Source organism: Capricornis sumatraensis, chromosome 3 (assembly GCF_032405125.1).
Source record: "Capricornis sumatraensis isolate serow.1 chromosome 3, serow.2, whole genome shotgun sequence".
NCBI lineage: Eukaryota > Metazoa > Chordata > Mammalia > Artiodactyla > Bovidae > Capricornis > Capricornis sumatraensis.
The window spans coordinates 145,178,094-145,199,622 of record NC_091071.1 but is presented as its reverse complement, the minus strand read 5'-3'; positions in this window follow the sequence as shown (position 1 = coordinate 145,199,622).

Sequence of the window (21,529 nt, the reverse complement as noted above, 5' to 3'; positions counted from 1 at the left end):
CTACATGCTGCTCAGCCAAAAATTAAATAAGTAAATAAAGTCAGCTTTGCAATCTGTAGCGAAACATCTGCAAATGATTTTGTATTTCTCCTCTAGGAACAGCATCCCATTCTTGGTATCCCTCAGCTGCATTCATGGTGATTCCTCTCCCCTTCATCGTGTATCATTTCTCATGTGGCCCTTTTCAGAAGCAATCCTTTCTTTCTGCTTCTCATCACAGCAATTGCCCAAGATCTTGTTATGCATCACTGTCAGCTCAGTGTTCCCAAGGCATTCAGTGTATGGGAGACAGAAGACAAAACGGTCTGGAGACAGCACTTATTGAAGTAGGCACAAGCTTTATTGATGACTTTAGTTTAAAAGTCTCTTCCAAGCAAAGCTGTCTCGTGGCACACTTTTCGGAGAAGAGAAGTGAGCTCACATTCAGCTCTGCTCTTCATGTCACTGTCATCAGTGTGCCATCTGTGCCTATCAATGCTCATCAATACACCCATGCCAGGGTCCTGTCGCTTTTGCCCTCTGGTGTCTGTCTCTCTTCTCTTCCTTCCATTCTTGACCCATTCTTGGTTTTTATGCCTTCTTGATGCCAGAGGCCCTTTCTGATGTTTTGTTCAGGAAGCTGGCATCCACATTACCCTTGTGGGTTAACAATATATATAAAGGAGATAAGGTCATAACTTAAATGGGATTCTTCCCCCAGGTCCTTGACATCTCTGCATAATTATGAAACTAAATCAGTATAATAGAATTCAATTCTCAGTGTCCCCATATTTAACATCACAGTGATTGATAGATACTCAATAAACATGTGATGATTCAATGAGTGAATGGATGATGGATGAGTTTGCTGGGAATACATCCCAGCATTTTTCCTCCCACATACCATTTTAAAAATTCCACTGGAGGGAATTCCCTGGTGGTCTGGAGGTTAGGATTTGGTGCTTTCACTGCCAAGACTTGGGTTCAGTCCCTGGTCAGGGAACTAAGATCCTGCAAGCCATGACCAAATAAATAAATCAATAAAATTCCACTGGAAAGTGAGTGGCAGAGTTGGAGACAGTGGGTAGAAGGAGTGTCCAGCTCTCCGTCTGTTTGTGCTGTGTGGCATTATATGGTACAAATGGAAATATAAAGGAACTCTGGATGTTTAAGGCATTCTGTTTTCTGTTACCCAGACATAAAAGAGCTTCAGTAATTTTGTCTTCAGGCTTTAAAGAACCCCAGTTTTGTACAAGAAGGAGAGAAACTTAGGTCTTGTTTTAAGACTTCTGATAATGCAAATTGAAAATCAACTGGCGCTTAGCTTGATGGCAAAGATGAGAGAAATAGTCAATTTAGGAAGGATGGAAGAAGAGGTAAAACATGTGTGCAAATTTTTTTTCTTTTTAACCTGCTGTGTCTGCTGCTGAGGACAGGACTCCTGAAACACTGATGACTGTGCTCATTTTCACAGAGGTACCGGGCTAGGTTTGTACTCGGCAAAGCATGTTCACACACATTTCTCTTTGATGCTTTAACAACACAGTGAGGCTTATCTCCTGCCACCCTCCCCCTCAATGAGGCCACAGGAGTCTTCTTGCTGTTCTTGGACCACATCAAACTGCTTCTTGCCTTGGGACCTTTGCATATGTTATCCCCTTGTCTTGGAATATTCTTTCCACCCCCTGCCTTCCCACCTTTGCTTAAATATCATTCCCTAAGGGGACGTCTTTGACCTCCTAAATGAAGCTACATTTCTCATTTATATTTTTTAATCTTTACTCCTTGCTTTTTCTTCATGGCAATTTTTAGGAACGCGGTTACATATTATTCATAAGCTTGGACATTTGTCTTCCTTTCTAAATAAATGGTAAGCTGCCTGAAAACTGTGACTGTACCTAGCATACCACCTACTGCCATCTCTGGCGCATAGTAAATGCTCAGGAGATGTTGATTAAAGCACCTTTGGAGTCCCTGCTTCACCAGCCGGGAAAATGAGACTCAAGTTGGTTACTTGAGAGACTTCCCTGGTGGTCCAGTGGCTAAGACTACATGCTCCCAGTGCAGCGGGGCTGGGTTCGATCCCTGGTCGGGAACTAGATTCCCACACGTCCCAACTAAGGGCTGGCACAGCCAAGTAAGTAAAAATAGAAAATCTTAAATAAAAAAAAAAGTTGGTTGCTTGATTTCCATACTCCCTGTCATAAACATTTTAAGTGGTGGAAACAGAAGTGGATGCCAGGACTTCTACTGAGAACGACAGGACACTTTCATTTTCTCTTTAACATCAGTCCCTAGTATCTCCATGAAATAGTTATTCAGGCCAATATCTAAAGTGAGTGATCAGGCCAAAGTGGTCAGATATAGTGGGGCAGACACCAGGCTTGTAGCTGGTGTCTCATTTCCCTGTGTGTCTTTCTTGGAGGTGGATATCTTCTTTGCACAGATGAGTATCAGCTGGCATGACGAGGGTCTCTCAATATACCATCCCAAAGAAGTTCCCACTGCTAAATTCCATTCACATGATTTGAGGAAGATACTCCAGGGATTTGGGAAAAAAAAAAAAAAAGATTTAATTTTCCAGAACTTGCTTGGGAAAAAATTCCCAAGGATCACAAAAAGTAGCTTGAGTAACACCTTTGGAATCCAACCTACATTGCCAGATCTGTTTTTGTTTGCATACCCAAACTATGACTTCAAAATACCAAATCATATTGTTTTTTTGCAACTTCTAAATCCTGATCAGTGGGTTTGTATTTTATTCATTAGTGGTTGCTAAGGGTGTGCATTTTTTTCTAAGTGTGGGCATTCTCCACGGCAGCTCTCAACAAATACCCTCCAGCTGAAAGTGGATGTGTCTGGCATTAAAAATCGCTAGCATTCAGGCTGAATCAGAGCGCTGTGTTTATGGGGAGATCACCTCATCTCTCATGCTGCCATTAACGACCTGCATTCCTGAGAGATGGAATAAGCCATCTCAGTCAACAGAGCCTCAGCTATTTCTAAACATCAGTGTGGCCTTTTGGATGAGTTTTCATAAGTATTTACTAAACCTAATAACATAATTGTAATATTTATTTAAGTTTTAATCATAAGATCTAGACACATCCCCTTTTTTGAACTTCAGCTGCTTTTGGTCTTCTGAATTTTATTCTGATTTTAAATCTCAATCTGAGATTACTTATCCAGATATCTGCACCTTAAATTTTCAAAGGATTGTGTATTTTGACTGTTTATGTGGGATTTAATATTTTGTGAGGTTGGGGTGGGGTGTTCTCTTTTAAACTCAGTACCATGAATTTAAATTTAAATTTTTTAAAGAAATGTTAAATAATTTTAGATATTTCAGGATTATAAAATAATCCAGAACTATCTGCAATCTCAAAAATGTAGCAGTTGAGATTAAACTTAAATAAAAGGAGGCTTTGCAAAGGAGAAGAGGAAGAAAGAATTCCCAGCTGACATTGTATGGCCTCAGTTAGCTGCAAGAATAGCTTGGCAATGAAACAACTGACAAAAGATTAATCTCCAAAGTATATAAGCAGTGAATACATCTCAATATCAGAAGAACAAACACTCCAATCAAAAAATGGACAGAAGACCTAACCAGACACTTTTCCTGAGAAGACATACATATGGCCAAGAAACACATGAAAAGGTGCTCAGTGTCACTCATTATTAGAGAAATGCAAGTCAAAACTACAATGAGGTATCATCTCACACCAGTCAGAATGACCATCAAAAAATCAACAAACAGTAAATGCTGGAGAGGATGTGGAGAAAAGGGAACCCTCTTGCACTGTTGGTGGGAATGTAAATTGATACAGCCATTATGGAGTACAATGTGGCTATTCCTTAAAATACTAGGGAAAAAGCTACCATATGACCTGGCAATCTCACTATTGGGCATATACCCTGAGAAAACCATAATTGAAAAGACACATGTACCCCCATGTTCATAGCAGCACTGTTTACAATATCTAGGACATGGAAGCAACCTAGATGCCTATCAGCAGATGAGTGGATAAAGATGTGGTACCTATATATGGGATATTACTAAGTCATAGAAAAGAATGAATTTGAGTCAATTCTAGTGAGGTGGATGAACCTAGAGCCTGTTATTCAGAGTGAAGTAAGTCAGAGAAAAACACACACATATCATATATTAACACATATGTATGGAATCTAGGGAGAAGGCAATGGCACCCCACTCCAGTACTCTTGCTTAGAAAATCCCATGGACGGAGGAGCCTGGTGGGCTGCAGTCCATGGGGTCACTGAGGGTCGGACATGACTGAGTGACTTCACTTTCACTTTTCACTTTCATGCATTGGACAGGGAAATGTCAACCCACTCTCGTGTTTTTGCCTGGAGAATCCCAGGGACGGGGGAGCCTCGTGGGCTGCCATCTATGGGGTCGCACAGAGTCGGACACGACTGAACTGACTTAGCTTATGGAATCTAGAAAAATGGTATTGATGAAACTATTTGCAGGGAAAGAACTGAGGCAGATAAAGAGAGCACTTGTGGACACAGGAAAAGAGAATGGGACAAATGGTAAAAGTAACGTTGACATATATACACTATCATGTTTAAAATAGATAGCTGGTAAGAACTTGCTATACAACAAAGGGAGCCTAGCCTGCCACTCTCTGATGACCTAAAAGGGTGAGATGGGGGGAGAGGATGGAGGCTCAAGAGGGAGGTAATATATGTATAATTATGGCTAATTAGCACTGTTGTATGGAAGAAACCAACACAACATTTATCAAGAAGTTTTCCTCCAATTAAAAAATTAATTAAAAACAATAGAATGGCTTGGCTTGTTCAAGCGTCTAGGAGAAGTCAAGCTGAACTGCAACAAAGCTAAGATTGGTTGAAAAGGTAAGTTCAGTTCAGTTTAGTTTCTCAGTCATGTCCAAATATTTGCAACCCCGTGGACTGCAGCATGCTAGGCTTCCCTCTCCATCACCAACTCTCGGAGCTTTCCTCAAACTCACGTCCATTGAGTTGATGATGCCATTCAACCATCCCATCCTCTGTCATCCCCTTCTCCTCCTGCCTTCAATCCTTCCTGCAACAGGGTCTTTTCCAGTGAGTCAGTTCTTTGCATCAGGTGGCCAAAGTATTGGAGTTTCAGCTTCAGTATCAGTCCTTCCAATGAATATTCAGTACTGATTTCCTTTAGAATTGACTAGTTTGATCTCCTTGCAGTCCAAGGGACTCTCAGGAGTCTTCTCTAACACCACAGTTCAAAAGCATCAATTCTTTGGTGCTCAGCTTTCTTTAGAGTCCAGCTCTCACATCCATAACATCAAAAGGTAAAGTGATGGCCAGATTATAGAAAGATTAGAATCAGTGTTATCTATGTTTTAAAAATTATGCTAAAGTATAATATACATAATTGTTTTACTTTAATGAATTGAATATTGCTATTATAATTTAGTTTAGATATCTATCTTAGAAAGCTATGGGATAACCTAAGTTGTTCCTCTTCCTTGGATGAAACAAAAAGGCCCTGTGTCTCATGGAAATGATGTGAGAGGTAGGTCTGTTAAGGGGATATTTTGCAAAATCCTCAAACATCACAAGCCCCTGTATTGAAGGATTTGTAAATTCCTACAATAAGGACATTCATGAAATACAAGAGCCTACCTTGAACTGAGGCAAGTCAGTGACCAGTGCTTCATTTCTAACCAGAGCCAAAGGGAACCAAGTGAGGTAGCTGGGTGCTTGGATCTTTTGGAGGGGCTTCCCTGGTGGGTTGGCTGGTAAAGTATCTGCCTGCAATATGGGAGACCTGGGTTCAATCCCTGTGTTGGGAAGATCCCCTGAAGAAGAGGAAGGCTATCTACTCCAGTATTTTGGCCTAGAGAATTCCATGGACTGTGATTCCATGGGATCACAAAGAATCAAACATGACGGAGCGACTTTCACTTTCACTGGATCTTTTGGAGGCTACACAAATTAGCTACCCTCTGATTCAAATTCAGGGGATTTTTCACAAGGTGATGCCTATTTGTCTTTGTGATGCTAGAAACAAGTATAGTGCCTGGTTCTGAACTGGAACTCAATGTATGCTCACTGAGTGGATAACTAAGTGAAGACTTAATTTGTTGGCCCTACAAATCCATTTGGAATGTCCCTAATCAGCTTTCTTTCCTATTTACTTCAGTAGCTATTTTTGGCCTTTTTCACTTCTCTGAAGCCCAGTGCTTTGCTGTTTTTGATGCTCACTCTTATTTCCTCCTTCACTGAAGAGACTGAGGTTATCAGCAGGGAATCCTTCGTAGTATTCATTTCTCTTCCCCGAACACCCTCACTGAAAAAGCATATTTACATCTAAAGTTTGTTTTTCTTTTGTGCTTATCCTGTACTCATGTTGAAGAACTCTTCTGGTGTTCTCATCTATTACCCAGAGAACTTTCTCCATCAGTTAGCCAATCCATCATCTGTCTCTTTTTCCCACAGTTTCAAATGTTCAAAAATCTTCTATTTCATGTATAACCCATTAGGAATGAGAAATAAAAGATGAGCAAATAAATATGTATGTTCTAAAATGTATTTTAAAGTTGTAATCAATAATATGAACATCCTGGAACCTCCCTGGTGGTCCAGTGGTTAAGAATATGCCTTCCAATGCAAGGGACCTGGGCTTGATCCCTGATCAAGGAACTTGGATCCCATGTGCTGCATGGCAACCAAGCCCATTCACAACTTCTAAGCCTTCAGGCTCTAGAACCCGTGCTCCACAACTAGAGAAGCCCCTGCACGCTGCAACTGGAGAAAGCCTTTGCGCTGCAATGAAGGCTGAGCACAGCCCCAAATAAATAAATAATACGAACAATCCTCTCTCCACTAACTCCATGATTTTATGGTGGAGGATAACAGGAGAAGCTTAAGAAGACCCTAAGCTAAGACCTTCCCAAAAGGGAGTCAGTTATGCAGAAAGAGAGAGACAGGAATGGAAGAAGCAGCCTGAATAAAGGCTCTGAGGTAGAAAAGAGTTTCACTTGTGACAGCAAGTCCTAGAAGACAGTGGTGTCTGGAACGCAGAACCTGGAGGGGAGAGTGACGCAAGTGGCACTTCACTTGTGCCAGGTCAAATGGCCAAAGGTCACCATTTGGCCAAGCAGGTGAGGTCAGAGAGAAATGTCAGAGCATGCTTACTGCTGCAAGGCAATATGAGAAGTTTGGATTTCTATGCCCAAATAAATTTTGCTTTCTATGCCCAAAGCAAGGCCAAGATCCATTTTGTGTTCTAAGAAAGTTACCTCTGTTGCAACATGAAGAGGAGATGGAGGGGAAAGAGCCAGAGTAGAAGCAGGAAGACTTCTTTGGAGACTGCTGAAGAACTCCAGCTAAGAGATGGTGATGGTCTAGGCCAAGGTGGAGTTGGATACCATTGGACACCTGTTCGGGCCAGTTTTGCAACTGTAATCTAAGGATGCAAAATGCTGAAGGAGGCCATCCTGGATTACCTAGCAGACAACCCGAACATGGGTGCTAGCACCATTAAGCAACCATACCAAAGACAGGATGAAAGATAAAGAAGAAAGATGGAGAACATTTTAAAAATCTAGGGGGGAAAAAAAGCATTTGAAAATGTAGATGTAGTGTTGCTTGGTCTACTGGCTCCAATTCTCTCGGCTCCTTTAATTGAAGTGAAATCATTGGAACTGCTTTCCCTTGAGAGTTGCAGAAAAATAGAACATGGTTCAGAATTACCAGGTTATTTTCATAGGCAACCTATGTCACAGAACTAGTTGCTCTTCTCCTCTAGGTTACTGTGCCAAGCTTGCACATTTTAGAAGTGGAAGCTCCATTATCTATGAAAATGTGCTCTTCACGGATTTGGAAATCAGACCTGCTCTTCCAAAAATGGCTTCTTTACAATCCCCTTTGAAGGCAGGCCCAGGAAGGCCTCCAGTAAACATTTAGATGAAGCAAAAGATGCATTCTCATATTCCCCCATTCTTAGAGGCCTCTCCCCCAAATTCTAACAATTATTCTGCTGGAGCCTCCCTGGAGGCTCTCACTGGGCCTTTTACCACAATCACTGCATCTTGTACTAGGCCAGTAACTATCTGCCTGCTAATGCTGGAGACACAGGTTTGATCCCTGGGTTGGGAAGATTCCCTGGAGAAGGAAATGGCAGCCCACTCCAGTATTCTTGGATGGGAAATCCCAGGGACAGAGGAGCCTGGCAGGCAGTCTATGGGGTCACAAAAGAGGCAGACATGACCTAGTGACCGAACCATAAACAACAGTAACTTCTATCCAGACCTCTCTCTTCAGTTGCTGTCTTCATACCCTCTTGTGTATTATGGATGGGGTAAGAGAAGACGGGGCAGTGCTTGATTTTAGTATGAGTGATCCTGCTCTTTCTCACAACAGCTTCATAGATGATGACTGTTACATGACAGCTCGCTGCTGACTGCTCTCTTTAGAATGTGGGATATATCGAATCTATTGTTTTAAAATGTGAATCTTTGCCAATTAGTGGGCAATGGGGACATTTCTTTCCAACCTCCTCTTAGATTTGTTTGTGTATTTGATTTTGTGATTACCAAAGCCAACGATCAAGAACTGAACAATAGTTCAAAACTGTCTTGTTACCTTTGAGGGGGACAAAGGACTTTTCATGGTTTAACATCGGACTAGAGCTGGATCTAATACGTCTCATGGGTTTTCCCTGATCTAACTGCTGGCCAGGAGTACTTCTTGGATCGTCCTCTGTCATTTCTTCTTTACCAGTGGGTTTCTGTTCATTCTTGGCTTTCCTGCTAAGGATCAGTCACTTTCTTAGATGGCTCTGGGCACATCAGGGTTATACTGAGATATTTCTAGTCAGTAGCTACCTGTTTCAGGGGAGGGTGTCATTATTAACTTCTTTCATGTGTTTTTGTCCAGTTTATTTGGGCTTGTGATGCCCAGTTGGAAGAATAGTTAGAGGGGCAGAAGTGAAGAAGCCGGAAGGAAGAAAGTGACAGGAAGTTCACCAGCAATGGGGCTTCTGAGAGAGATTTTGAAGTTTAAATTGTGCAAGACCCAAGTACATCTCTGGGGTATAATAGTAGATTTGGAGAGAATGAAAATAGAGGGTGTGGTGAGATAGTGCTTTGCATTGTGAGTTAGATTCACAATGATGGTTTTTGAGTGATGAATGTGTGTGTTGTAAATCTTTTACAATGATTTTTTGTTATTGGTCTAATTCTCAGAGCTGAGTTTGTCCTAGGCTGTACTGTATCAGTTTCTAACTTAGTGTGGTTATCCAAAAGAAACATAAACTGATAATTTCAAAATCTCTGCTCTTTTCCCATATGAAAAATGGTCTTGTACTTACCAGAGCATCTTAACAGTTTTCAATTTGCAAATATACATAGAGCTAGTGGGTTTTTTCTTTTTTTTTAAGAAGGCAGGGAATGAAACATAAATTCCTTTGCATAAAAGAGTAGAGAGCATAGGGAGGCTGAGGAAAAGGGGAAATGAATGAAAGGTCTAGAGAGCAAAAGAGAGGACTCCCTGGTGATGGTCCAGTGGTCAAGACTCTAGTGCTTCCACTGCAGGGGGCATGGGTTCAGTTCCTGGTTGGGGAACGAAGATCCCACATGCTGTGTTGCATGGCCAAAAATAAAAATAAAATAGACAGCCTAAGAGATGTGGGCACTGAGCAAAGAAGAAAGGTGGACAGAGTCAGAAAGAAATCTCTCTCTGCCCAGGGAAAATCAGATGAATTTTTAGCACAATGCTGAAAAACATTGGTATTTGTACTGTGCTGCACTCTAATTTCTCTCTGTTACTGAAAATCATTAGGAAATTTTGGTTATCAGTAACAGCAATTTGTGAATAGTACTTCGTGGGATTTAACAAATACAGGCAGTGTCCAGTTGGGGTGAAGCTGCAAAGGAAGGTGATGGGGACACAGAAGTATAGGAAACAGAACATTGGTAATTCAGTGAAAGCAAGAATCAGATCAAGAGGTGACCAGGAGATGATAAGCGTTCTAACAGTCTCTATAGGTGTGGATATGCAGTGCAGGAGGCCAAGTTTCCCACAGAATCTGAGTGGGTAGTCATGCATTCTACTTAAAGGCAATGGTGACCTCAGATGACAGGAGGCCTTAGAGACATACAGGCTGCCAGGAACACAAGGTTCCTGAAAGATGACTTTAACTCAAAGATGAGACCTTGGCTTTTGGTGCTGAAAAACTATAGTTAGTTCCAAATTTGCTGTGTGCAAATAATGGATATTCCCTGGCAGCCTTCACAGTACATTTGCATTGTATCATAATAGATGAGTGTCCAGCCCAGTTTGGAAAAGCAGCAATCTTTAATCTGTGGGCAGAGTTGATTGCTTAAAAGTGAAAAGAAAAAATTCCCATGTTAGGAAGTAGAATGTGGTATGTACAGTTTTTTTTTTCCTTTCTCTCTCTTTTTTTAAATATTTTAAGCTATTTTTGTGGATTAACATTTAGAGTAAAACAGACTTATAGCCCATGATTCAGTAGAAGAAAGAAGTCTAATGTTTTGAAGAAGACACTGGCAATTAGTAGCTGTCTATGTGGAGTTACAATCCCCAAATTCTAGAGCTGGGAGAAGTTTCTGTGACTATGGCAGTGACTGCTAGTGACCCACTCAATGTCTCCCCCACTTCTGCCTTACTAACAGAACCCAGTGTAAGTCATCGTGGCATTGTAATCAGCTGAAAGAGATTATAGTAAGTCTACACTGCTGCTGCTGCTAAGTCGCTTCAGTCGTGTCCGACTCTGTGCGACCCCGTAGACGGCAGCCCACCAGGCTTCCCCGTCCCTGAGATTCTCCAGGCAAGAACACTGGAGTGGGTTGCCATTTCCTTCTCCAATGCATGACAGTGAAAAGTGAAAGTGAAGTTGCTCAGTCGTGTCTGACTCTCAGCGACCCCATGGACTGCAGCCTACCAGGCTTCTCCATCGATGGGATTTTCCAGGCAAGAGTACTGGAGTGGGGTGCCATTGCCTATGAACCTTTAAATTGTGAACTTAATAAAGATGCGAACGTCCGTTCCATCAATGTCAGGCAGGAGTGAAATTGCAGCTTGCCCTCTATCTCCTGTTGCTAGCAATCCTTCACTTCTGCCATCTCCCACCTTCTCTCCCTCCTCTAGTAAGTAACTCTTCTTGCCTATTCACTTGATGCCAGCGCCTGTGTGCCGGCTGTTGTACTGTATTACTATACTTTTCAAGATACTGTATGATTTATAATGTTTATTTTTGTTTGCTTGTTTTATGTATTCCTTGTGTAAAAAATATTATAAATCTATTATATTACATTACTATATAGGTATTGTTAGTTAGGTACATAGGCCAACTTCATTAGACTTATGAAAAACTGTACTTAACAAACCCACTCTTGGAATGGAACTTGTTCATATATAGGGGACTTATTATATCTAGCCTTCCCTTGCTGATAGTCACAACCAATGAATCCTAAGTAGAAGTCATTAGGAAGGGCTCTGAGAACATTTAAGAGGACAACGCCTTCCTTCTGCTGGGATGTAGATAAGCTGGCCAGATGATAGTCATCATTTTACACCCGTGGAAATTTAAGCCATGCAACAAGGAAGATGAAGCAGAAAAATAAGAAAAGCTGTTGAACACCGAAATACTGTCAAACTGTAATACCTGCACCAGACTGCTTTTGCATGAGAGAAAATGAACTTCTGTTTTGATTGTATCTTGGTTGTTAGCCACTACACAAAATCCTTAACTGATACAGTGATTATCATTTTGTATGGTTTTTGCATTTTGTATCTAAGGAGGCCTAGAGAACTTATCCCAGTCCCATCTCAGTGCTATTCTTGTGGTATTATGTGTGTCCAGTATGAAACTGGGGTTTCCCTGGTGGTTCAGATAGTAAAGAATCTTCATGCAATGCAGGAGACCCAGGTTCAATCCTTGGGTCAGGAAGATCCCCTGGAAAAGGGAATGGCTACCCACTCCAGTACTCTTGCTTGGAGAATTCCATGGACAGAGGAGCCTGGAGAGCTACAGTTCATGGGGTTGCAAAGATTCAGGCATGACTGAGCGACTAACACTTTCAATATGAAATTATAATTCATTTATAACAAAATCTCATAGGTGTTCCTCTGAGACATGCTTATTAACTGAAGTCAAAACTTTAAGTTCACTCAGTCCAAAATCCTCTAGAATTTCCAGTTTATAGTTTTTTCTTGGAGGCACGGATTAAGTTTTCAGTCCTCCTGGGGTGAAATCATGACCACTGAATCATATTACTTCATTATTTTATTCACTGATGGGTATCACTTCCTGCTGCTGTGGTTCAGGTTCGACTCTTGTTCCTAAAACTAGGATAAATGTAGCAACTTCCTGTGGCTAAACTTCTCTTGTCTAGTTCATTCTATGTATTTTTTACATATTTTTCATAATGAAATATATCCCTCTTTCTGCTGAGAAACTTTCAATAGCTCCCACTTCCTATTGATTAAAATCCAAACTTCTTAGCCAGGATATCCTTGGATTTTCTGTGGATTCCCAGGTTGCTCAGTAGTAAAGAATCTGCCTGCCGATGCAGGAGCCACAGAAGAAGCCGGTTTGATCCCTGGGTTGGAAAGATCCCCTGGAGTAGTAAATGGTAACCCACTCCTGTATTCTTGCCAAGAATATCTCATGGACAGAGGATGGGCTACAGTCTGTGGGGTCACAGAGTCAGACAGGACTGAGCATGCACACTGCACATGGCTGCTTTTGTGTCTTCTAACCTTAGCTTGGACTCTGTCCTTTACTTTTTAACTTACCTCCTTGTTCCAACTGTCTCTGAAGGTTCAGTCCATAGCCAACCCAAGGCCAAGGTTTCTGGGTTTGAACTCTATTCTCAGTGAAGGCCCTTAACCTCCTCAAAGTCAGCTGATGTAGCATCGTGTTCTCTGGGATCCTCACATCTCCCTTCAGTTTCCTCTCAGCTGTGTTTCTGAGTTTACATAGACATCACATTCATTAAAAGTGATGTTTGAATGATTTGGACCATTTTATCATTCTCACTGCCTAACTTGCTTCAGTCAAGGGAAGAAACAGATTTCCTTATAGAAGGAGAAAAAGAAAATAATATATGTGTGTGTGTGTGTGTGTGTGTGTGTGTATTATATTTTAGGACAGACCCGACTGAAAATATATTAGAATTAAAACTAAATTGCCCAAACCTGGGTCTCCTACATTGCAGCCACCAGGGATGCCCGTGTAATATAAAGTATACCTCAAATGTTAGAAGGATCAGAGACATTAAATGCATAATCCTTGCTAATTGATTGCACTGATAATACTTTGATGTTTTTGTTTTTTAACCATGTGTTCTTAATTAAACCCAATAGCGAATTAGCCCTGCAGAGGCTTGACAAAAGTCAACATGTCAACATTTACTTTTCATATAAGTTATATCATATTGTGAGAAGCTGAAAGACTGCAGAGGCTCTAAGTCTAGGGAAGTTCAGAGAGTGTGAATCCCAAGTGTCTGCTGTTTCCTCAGGGAACCAGGCTTGGGCTATGGATAGGGCATCTCACCTGTCGGGGTGAGGTCCTATGAAGTCTTACATAAACCCTGGGGGACTTACTAAATTTCTTTAAAAAAAATTATTGGGGTATAGTTGTTTTAGAGTGTGGTGTTCCTTCCTCTTGTACAGCAAAATGAATCAGCTTGTTGTTCAGTCAGCAAGTTGTGCCCGGCCATTCTTGACCCCATGAACTGCAGCATGCCAGGCTTCCCCATCCTTCACTATCTCCCTGAGTTTGCTCAAACTCATGTCCATTGAGTCGGTGATGCCATCCAATCATCTCATCCTGTCGCTCCCTTCTCTTGCCCTCAGTCTTTCACAGCATCAGGAGCTTTTCCAAGGAGTTGATTCTTCACATCAGGTAACCAAATAATTGGAGCTTCAGCTTCAGCATCAGTCCCTCCACTGAATATTCAGGGTTGATTTCCTTTAGGGTTGACTGGTTTGATTTCCTTGCTGTCCAAGGATCTCTAAAGAGTCTTCTCCAGCACCACAGTTCAAAAGCATCAATTCTTTGGCCCCCAGCCTTATTTATGGTCCAACTCTCAAATCTGTACATGACTACTGAATCAGGTATACATATATATATATATATATATATATATATATATATATATATGCCCTCTTTTTTGGATTTCCTTCCTATTTAGGTCACCACAGAACACTCAATAGAATTCCCTGTGCTTTGCAGTTGGTTCTCATTAGTTATGTTTTATATATGGTAGTGTACATATGTTAATCCCCATCTTCCAGTTCATCCCACCTCCCCTTTCTCTCTTTGGTGTCTGTACATTTGTTCTCTATAGGACTTACCAAATTTCTTGCACCTCAACATTGTCACCTCCAAACTCCAAGAGTTACTATATATGATTGCTTCAATTATCTTTGATGCACAGTGTCACTTGGCCATAAAATTTTAGTTTCTGGTACAGTTTCTAGTACAAATGAAAACTGAGCTGCAGTATTGCAGCTATGTAACAGCTGTAAGAACGTAACAATGAGTTAACCTGTGTTATAGGGCTTAACAAGATTTGAACACCATGGGTTGGCACACGACTTTTCACAGTTTGAAAGACAGTTATTTCTTCTGTTCATGATATGAGTATGTGGGTTTACACAAACTTATAAATAATACATGGCATGTATATGCACACACATTTATATATAATTATTCTTTAAAGAGAGTGAAGAATATTTATCAAAAAATGTACATTTATAAAATCCTAAGCTACCTGTATGTGCATAGGCATCAACTTATCTTAATAAATTGTCACGTTATCCCCATTGTTATTTGCTCTTCTGGGAGCATATGTAATAGCAAAATAGCTACTATGAATGAGGTAGCATTTTGAGTTATAAGGCTATGTGTATTTCAAAATGACATTGAGGATTAATTTCCCTTATGATCACCTGCTATTGTTTTGATCAGGCTTCTATATGACAGAAAAATACAATAAGTTAAATGTGATTTAAAGACCCTGATATCAAATCAACTGAAAATCAATGTGTCTTGAGAGAAAGTAATATATTTGTGAAACAAATTTAGAAAGCATGAGATTTGTGTGCCCTTTGCCAAATCTAGAGAACTTGAAGGGACTTACCTGGTCTCTTGACTAATAAGTGGGCCAGTTTGCTTTTTATAGTGCTCATATCGTCCAGTAACTTTTCCTTATTGGATTCTGAGATACTCTTTTTGGAACACAGGTTATATTGTCCCTCTAGTGTATGCCACCCTTAGAAGAAGGCAAAGCATGTTCTTTTGAAGACTATGTGGATAACAAACATTCGTTATCAAACAATGAATGTGAGCACTTCTTAAATCTATCACATAAGATTTGCTAGAAAAAAGACGGGAGAGGGAATTACAGAACTCGGTGGTTAATACCAGATCTTGCCCTAGACTTTGGGTTGGAATTGAGCGGAGTGAGAATGCATCTTGGAATAGAATATATAAATTAGAAGAAACAATAATGCAGTGTGTGGGAAACAAAGTGAAAATATTTAGAATATTAATAATGAAAGAAAAATAGTTTCAGTTTTGATTATTGGGATGGAACTCAGAGGCATTCAGATTTAAATCATGTTTTGCTATACATATTTGTTACAATGAAAAAAACTATATGGGAGCTTCTCATAATATAACCTATGGGCTGAGTATCAGATCTGTGGAATTAGCCTCTTACCTAATTATTTGAATTCTTAAATATCTTAAAGGATCTTCTGTTTAAAAAGAAAACAAACTTCTTTAAACTTTTACCTTTATCAAGTCTAATCTTTACATATGAGTTCTTTAATCCCATCTATTATATTTGTCCTTAACATCTATGAGGGCGACCCTGGTGGTTCAGTGGTTAAGACTGCTTTTCAGGCGTGGATTTGATGCCTTAGTCGGGGAACTAAGATTCCACATGCTCCATTGTTGTCGTTCAGTTGCTCAGTTTTGTCCAACTCTTTATGACCCCATGGACTGCAGCATGCCAGGCTTCCCTATGCTTCACTATCTCTCAGAGCTTGCTCAAACTCATGCCCATTGAGTTGGTGATTCCATCCAACCACTTGATCCTCTGTTGCCCCCTTCTCTTCCTGCCTTCAATTTTTCCCTGCATCAGGATTTTTTTCCAATGAATCAGCTTTTCACATCAGGTGGCCAAAGTGTTGGAGCTTCAGCTTCAGCATCAGTCCTTCCAATGAATGAATATCCAGGATTGGTTTCCTTTAGGTTTGACTGGTTTGGCTTAGATGGTAAAAAATCTGCCTGCAATACAAAAGGCCCTGGTTTGATCCTGGGTGAGGAAGATCCCTGGAGAAAGGAATGGCTATCCACTCCAGTGTTCTTGCCTGGAGAACTCCATGTGGGACACAACTGAGCAACTAACATCCTCCTTGGCACAGCCCCCAAATTTAAAAACACACACACACAAAACAAAACATATCATTACTACCTACTGATAAGCAGGTGTCATTTAGAACACAGAATGGGAGGTGGAACACCATGAAACTTGGGGAAACCTGCAGAAGTAACCTTCTTTGCTGGGGAAAAAGGGTGAGGTGACAGAAACAATTCAAACTTCACAGCTAGAATGAAGCTAAGAGAGCTTTAAATTTAGACCCTCAATTTATAGAAAAGAAAATGAAGTAAAATGCTCAGTGACACAGATAATAAGTGTTAAAACCAATAATTAGAATTACAAAAACAAGATTGCATTTGCTTAAAAGAAACACATATAAGTGTATTTTCTTGTCTGAAAAAGGGGTGTCTTTGTGTGGTGGGCAGAGACTTAGATCAAGTTCAAATATCGGATCTGAGCACCAGTCCAAACTGGCCAGTCACTGACAGTGTGAATTCTGTGTGTCCTTGTGCTGCTCTCTCAGCCTCTCTGAACTTCACATTCTTCACCAGTAAAACCAGTGCTGAACTCTCATCATCACTGAAGCCTCTGAAAAAATCAGTGACTGTGTTTATTTATTCTTTAGTTCTTCAGCAAATATTTGTCAAATATTATGATGAGTGAGACTGCTCTAGGTGTTGTGGGAAAGAGAAAAATAAACACAGCCTTGCCTTCAAAGAGTGTACAGAGTTGTATAATATATAAACTATAAAATGATTTATTCAATATAAAAATTTGAGTTCTGTGCACTTAATGAAAGTAAAATCCCAAGAAATGTACAAAACATTTAGAGAAGAAAGCAATTATCTCTCACAGGGAGCCAGAGTTAGAAGTCTTCATGAAGCAGCATTTTTTAGGCATTGAAGGATGGTTAAGATTTCATCAGATAGAAGTGATCTGTTGGGGGGAGGGGAAGTCAGGAAGGCACTCAAACAAAGAAAAAATACGATTAAAGGATGCAAGGAGAAGAAACACAGATTATGTTCAGAGAACCAACAGAAAGTCAGATGATTGAATTGGTTGGAAAATAGATTTCATGGAAGGACATAGTGGCAGCTAGCACTGTAGAGAGGTAGGAGCTGGGACACAGACAGTTTCTGACATCAGGAGATCTCAAAAGCATGAATCTTTTGGGCCAGCCAGATACAGAGGATACAGAGATGAATAAGGCATGATGTCTGCACCCAGGAATTTGGACATTGTTTAGTGGGCAGCGGAGAGCCCCCAAAATTAGTAAACAGGAGTAATCAACATGACTAATCCTGAGCTTCACGAAGATGACTTTGAAAGCGCAATGTGATGTAGATGAAGATGACAAGAAACTGGGGTCAAGAGACTATAATATTCAAAAAAGGTAACACCGGAGTGGGCTGTGCTTGGTGGCTGTGACACAGGTTAGCCCAGTGGCCGGTAAATGTTTTGAGTGACAGCCCTCTTTGAGAATCTGATGAAATCTGTAGACTCATTTCTCAGAAAGGATGTCCATACATGTATGTGTAATTTTGCATATAATTCTTGCAGCTTAACAGACATTTTGAGGTATTTCATGCACACCACCCCCTCACCCCACCGCAAGGTAAGAAATCCTGATTTAAAAAGAGATTACAGAGGTTGAATCTACGGAACGTGTGCCATGGAATAGGGAGTTGAAAATGTCTCTGAGATTGTAAACTTGGCTGTTTGGGAGAACTGCAAAGTGTCTGCAAAGTGAGCTTATTGAGGATAGCTGTGGTACTTCTTACCCTCCACTCTTTACCTGGGAGCTTTTTCCTGATTTGGTTCTTGCCTTTTTCCACTTTTCTGAACCCTCTAGCAAGAGAGAACTGGATTCATTTTAGTGAATGGAGAACAACTGCTCTAGACTTAATACACTTGAACATACACAGAAGTATTACTTGTGACATAGGACTCAGGAATATGCATATCTCATCTTTATCATATTCATACAAGTTCTTTCATATTCTAATAGTTGGAAATTAATTTCTTCCATTGGTATTCTAAACATGATCAATGTATTCAGTATTCATGTGGCTCTGGCATAAAATTGTATGGAAATTCTAGTACAATTTCAGTAATTAATGTCTGCCAATTATAAAGGGTTACAATTACAGCACTCATAGGGACTTACGGAGTATATGAAAAATATACAAAAAAATCAGAGAAATTAATTTTCCATACTCAGTCTTTCTGATTAATGGGAAAAAAACCTAATTACTAGGTAACTGTAATGTGAAGAATGCTAATAAATACTCCAAACAGATAACCACTTTATTTTTTTTATTTCAAATATAAACATTTCTTCCTTTATTTATTTATTTTTTTTGGTATTGCTGGAAAAGACTCGTGAGTGTCCCTTGGACATCAAGGAGATCAAAGCAGTCCATCCTAAAGGAAATCAACTGTGAATATTTATTAGAAGGACTGATGCTGAAGCTGATATTCCAATACTTTGGTCACATGATGCAAAGAGCTGACTCATTGTAAAAGACCCTGATTCTGGGAATGATTGAAGGCAAAAGAAGAAGAGGGTGGCAGAGGACAAGATGGTTAGATATCATCACTGACTCAGTGAACATGAATTTGAGCAAACTCCGGGAGATAGTAAAGTACAAGGAAGCCTGGTGTGCTGCAGTGCATGAGGTTACAAAGAGTTAAACACAACTTAACAACTAAACAACAGGCACACTTTACAGGAGATCTACCCTTAGAGAAATGATTTAATTTCAGATATAAAGAAATATGAAGGCATTTAAGAAGCTGAGTAAGAATGAAATAATTTGTAGTATCAGTTTGACACTAAATATAAAACATGTATCATTATGGGAATTTTTTACATAATAGACACTTGGGTGAACTTTGTAGTTGTAAGTCAAAAAAATTTGGAAATAGAAGAGGCCTTCCCTAGAAGTCACCTATACTCCAACATTTTCCCCTTTGTAAATAAAGAACTGAATCATGGAAAATTTTGTTGTTTTCTGTGTTCAGTGACTTACCCTAGAATGAGTGCCCTGAATTTGGAAAGAACCCTTTATTTTACCATTAAGTCAAAAATGATTCTCACAAATGATGCTCTTGTGAAGAACTAAGGTGGCCAAGGGTGCTGAATGGTTCCCTAAATCCTCAAAAAAGAGCTCTCACTGAGCAAAGTGTATGTTTATTTTTCATGAACTAATTTTTTTCAATGTAATAGATAATAAATTAGGAGCATTAGATTCTATAATCCTTACATGTATATGGAATATTGTTAAGGAAGTATATAGCTGCACTATGCATTGCTCATCAGACATTTAATCAACACAAAAGTAATTTTATAAATCTTACTGAATTCTCTATAGGATTTCTCTATATTGTAGGAAAGAGGGTGTCTACTATTCCCACACAAAAGAAAGTGGCCCTGACCCAAATGTATTAACAGTGCATCCGTGCTAAATCACTTTAGTCATGTCCAACTCTTTGAGACCCTATGGTCTATAGCCTGCTAGACTCTGTCCACGGGATTCTCTAGGCAAGAATATTGCAGTGGGTTACCATGTCCTCTTCCAGAGGATCTTCCTGACCCAGAGATCGAACCGGTGTTTCTTATGTCTCCTGCATTGGCAGGCGTGTTCTTTACCACTAGCGTCACCTGGGAAATCTGTGTTAATTATATATCAGACCTAATAGATACAATGGTGAATTTAAAAAATGATGAAACCTGGTTATTTTATTGTCATTGACAAGATAACCATTATATATATATTCTTATAAATAGGCAGTTATACAACTACGAATGTATAAAATGCTACAACGGATAAGCTTAGGATGGAAGGTGGTCTAGCTATTGGTCTTCATCACTAAACAAAGAATCTAAAAGGTTATCTGTGTAGAGCCACTGGTCTATTACCCCTGTGATGTCTTTGTTTCTGGGATTTGTTTTCTGTCCTTAGGCTATTTGTTTTAACTTTCCTAATTTGATTTATAAAAAAAGATTCTTACTTGTTCACAGTTTAAAGGAATTTAGAAGGTAGTTGTTTGTTGTGTTTTTTTTTTTTTTTCAGAGTATTCTGAGAACAACCACACCAGAATTAACTGCAGTGTTCCTTAAAGAGAGAATACCCAGTCTGTCCCACTCCACATCTGATCAGTCTAAATTAGGGGTGAAGAGAGACGGGCAGCACAATTTACTAAACAGGCTTCCCAGCTGATTCAGTTTGGTTCAGTCACTCAATCAAGTCTGACTCTTTACGACCCCATGAACCGCAGCAACCCAGGCCTCCCTGTCCATCACCAACTCCGGGAGTTTACCCAATCTCATGTTCATTGAGTCAGTGATGCCATCCAACTATCTCATCCTCTGTCATCCCCTTCTCCTCCTGCCCTCAATCTTTCCCAGCATCAAGGTCTTTTCAAATGAGTCAGCTCTTTGCATCAGGTGGCTAAAGTATTGGAGTTTCAGCTTCAACATCAGTCCTTCCAATGAACATCCCACCTGATTCTTATGCCCGCAAAAGGCTGAAGTCCACTGACCACTGAAGTCCATTGGTTCTAAAGCTGTAATTTTAGACCAGCAGAATCTGTATCACCAGGGAAGTTGTTGTTCAGTCTGTCAGTGGTGTCCGACTCTTTGTGACCCCATGAACTGCAGCACACCAGGCCTCCTTGTCCATCACCAACTCCCAGAGTTTACTCAAACTCATGTCCATTGAGTTAGTGATGCCATTCAACCATTTTGCCCTCTGTCATCCCCTTCTCCTCCAGCCTTCATTCTTTCCCAACATAGGGGTCTTTTCCAATGAGTCAGCTCTTTGCATTAGATGGTCAAAGTCTTAGAGCTTCAGCCTTAGCATCAGTCCCTCCGAGGGAAGTCATTAGAAATGCAAATTTTGGGGCTTTTGCAAGACCTGAAAAGTGAAATAGTTAGTCACTCAGTCTTGTCAGACTCTGTGATTCCAAGGACTGTAGCCCTCGAGGCTGAATCAGAAACTGTTGGGGTGTGGCCCAGCTGATTCTAAAGGAAGTTAAAATTTGAGAACCACTGATTCTAGATAGTCTATTCAATTTTTGACCTAGAAGGAAGTCAAAACCAGGATGAGTCATTGATCTGTTAACTTTAAACATGAGTTAATATTCTGAGCAAC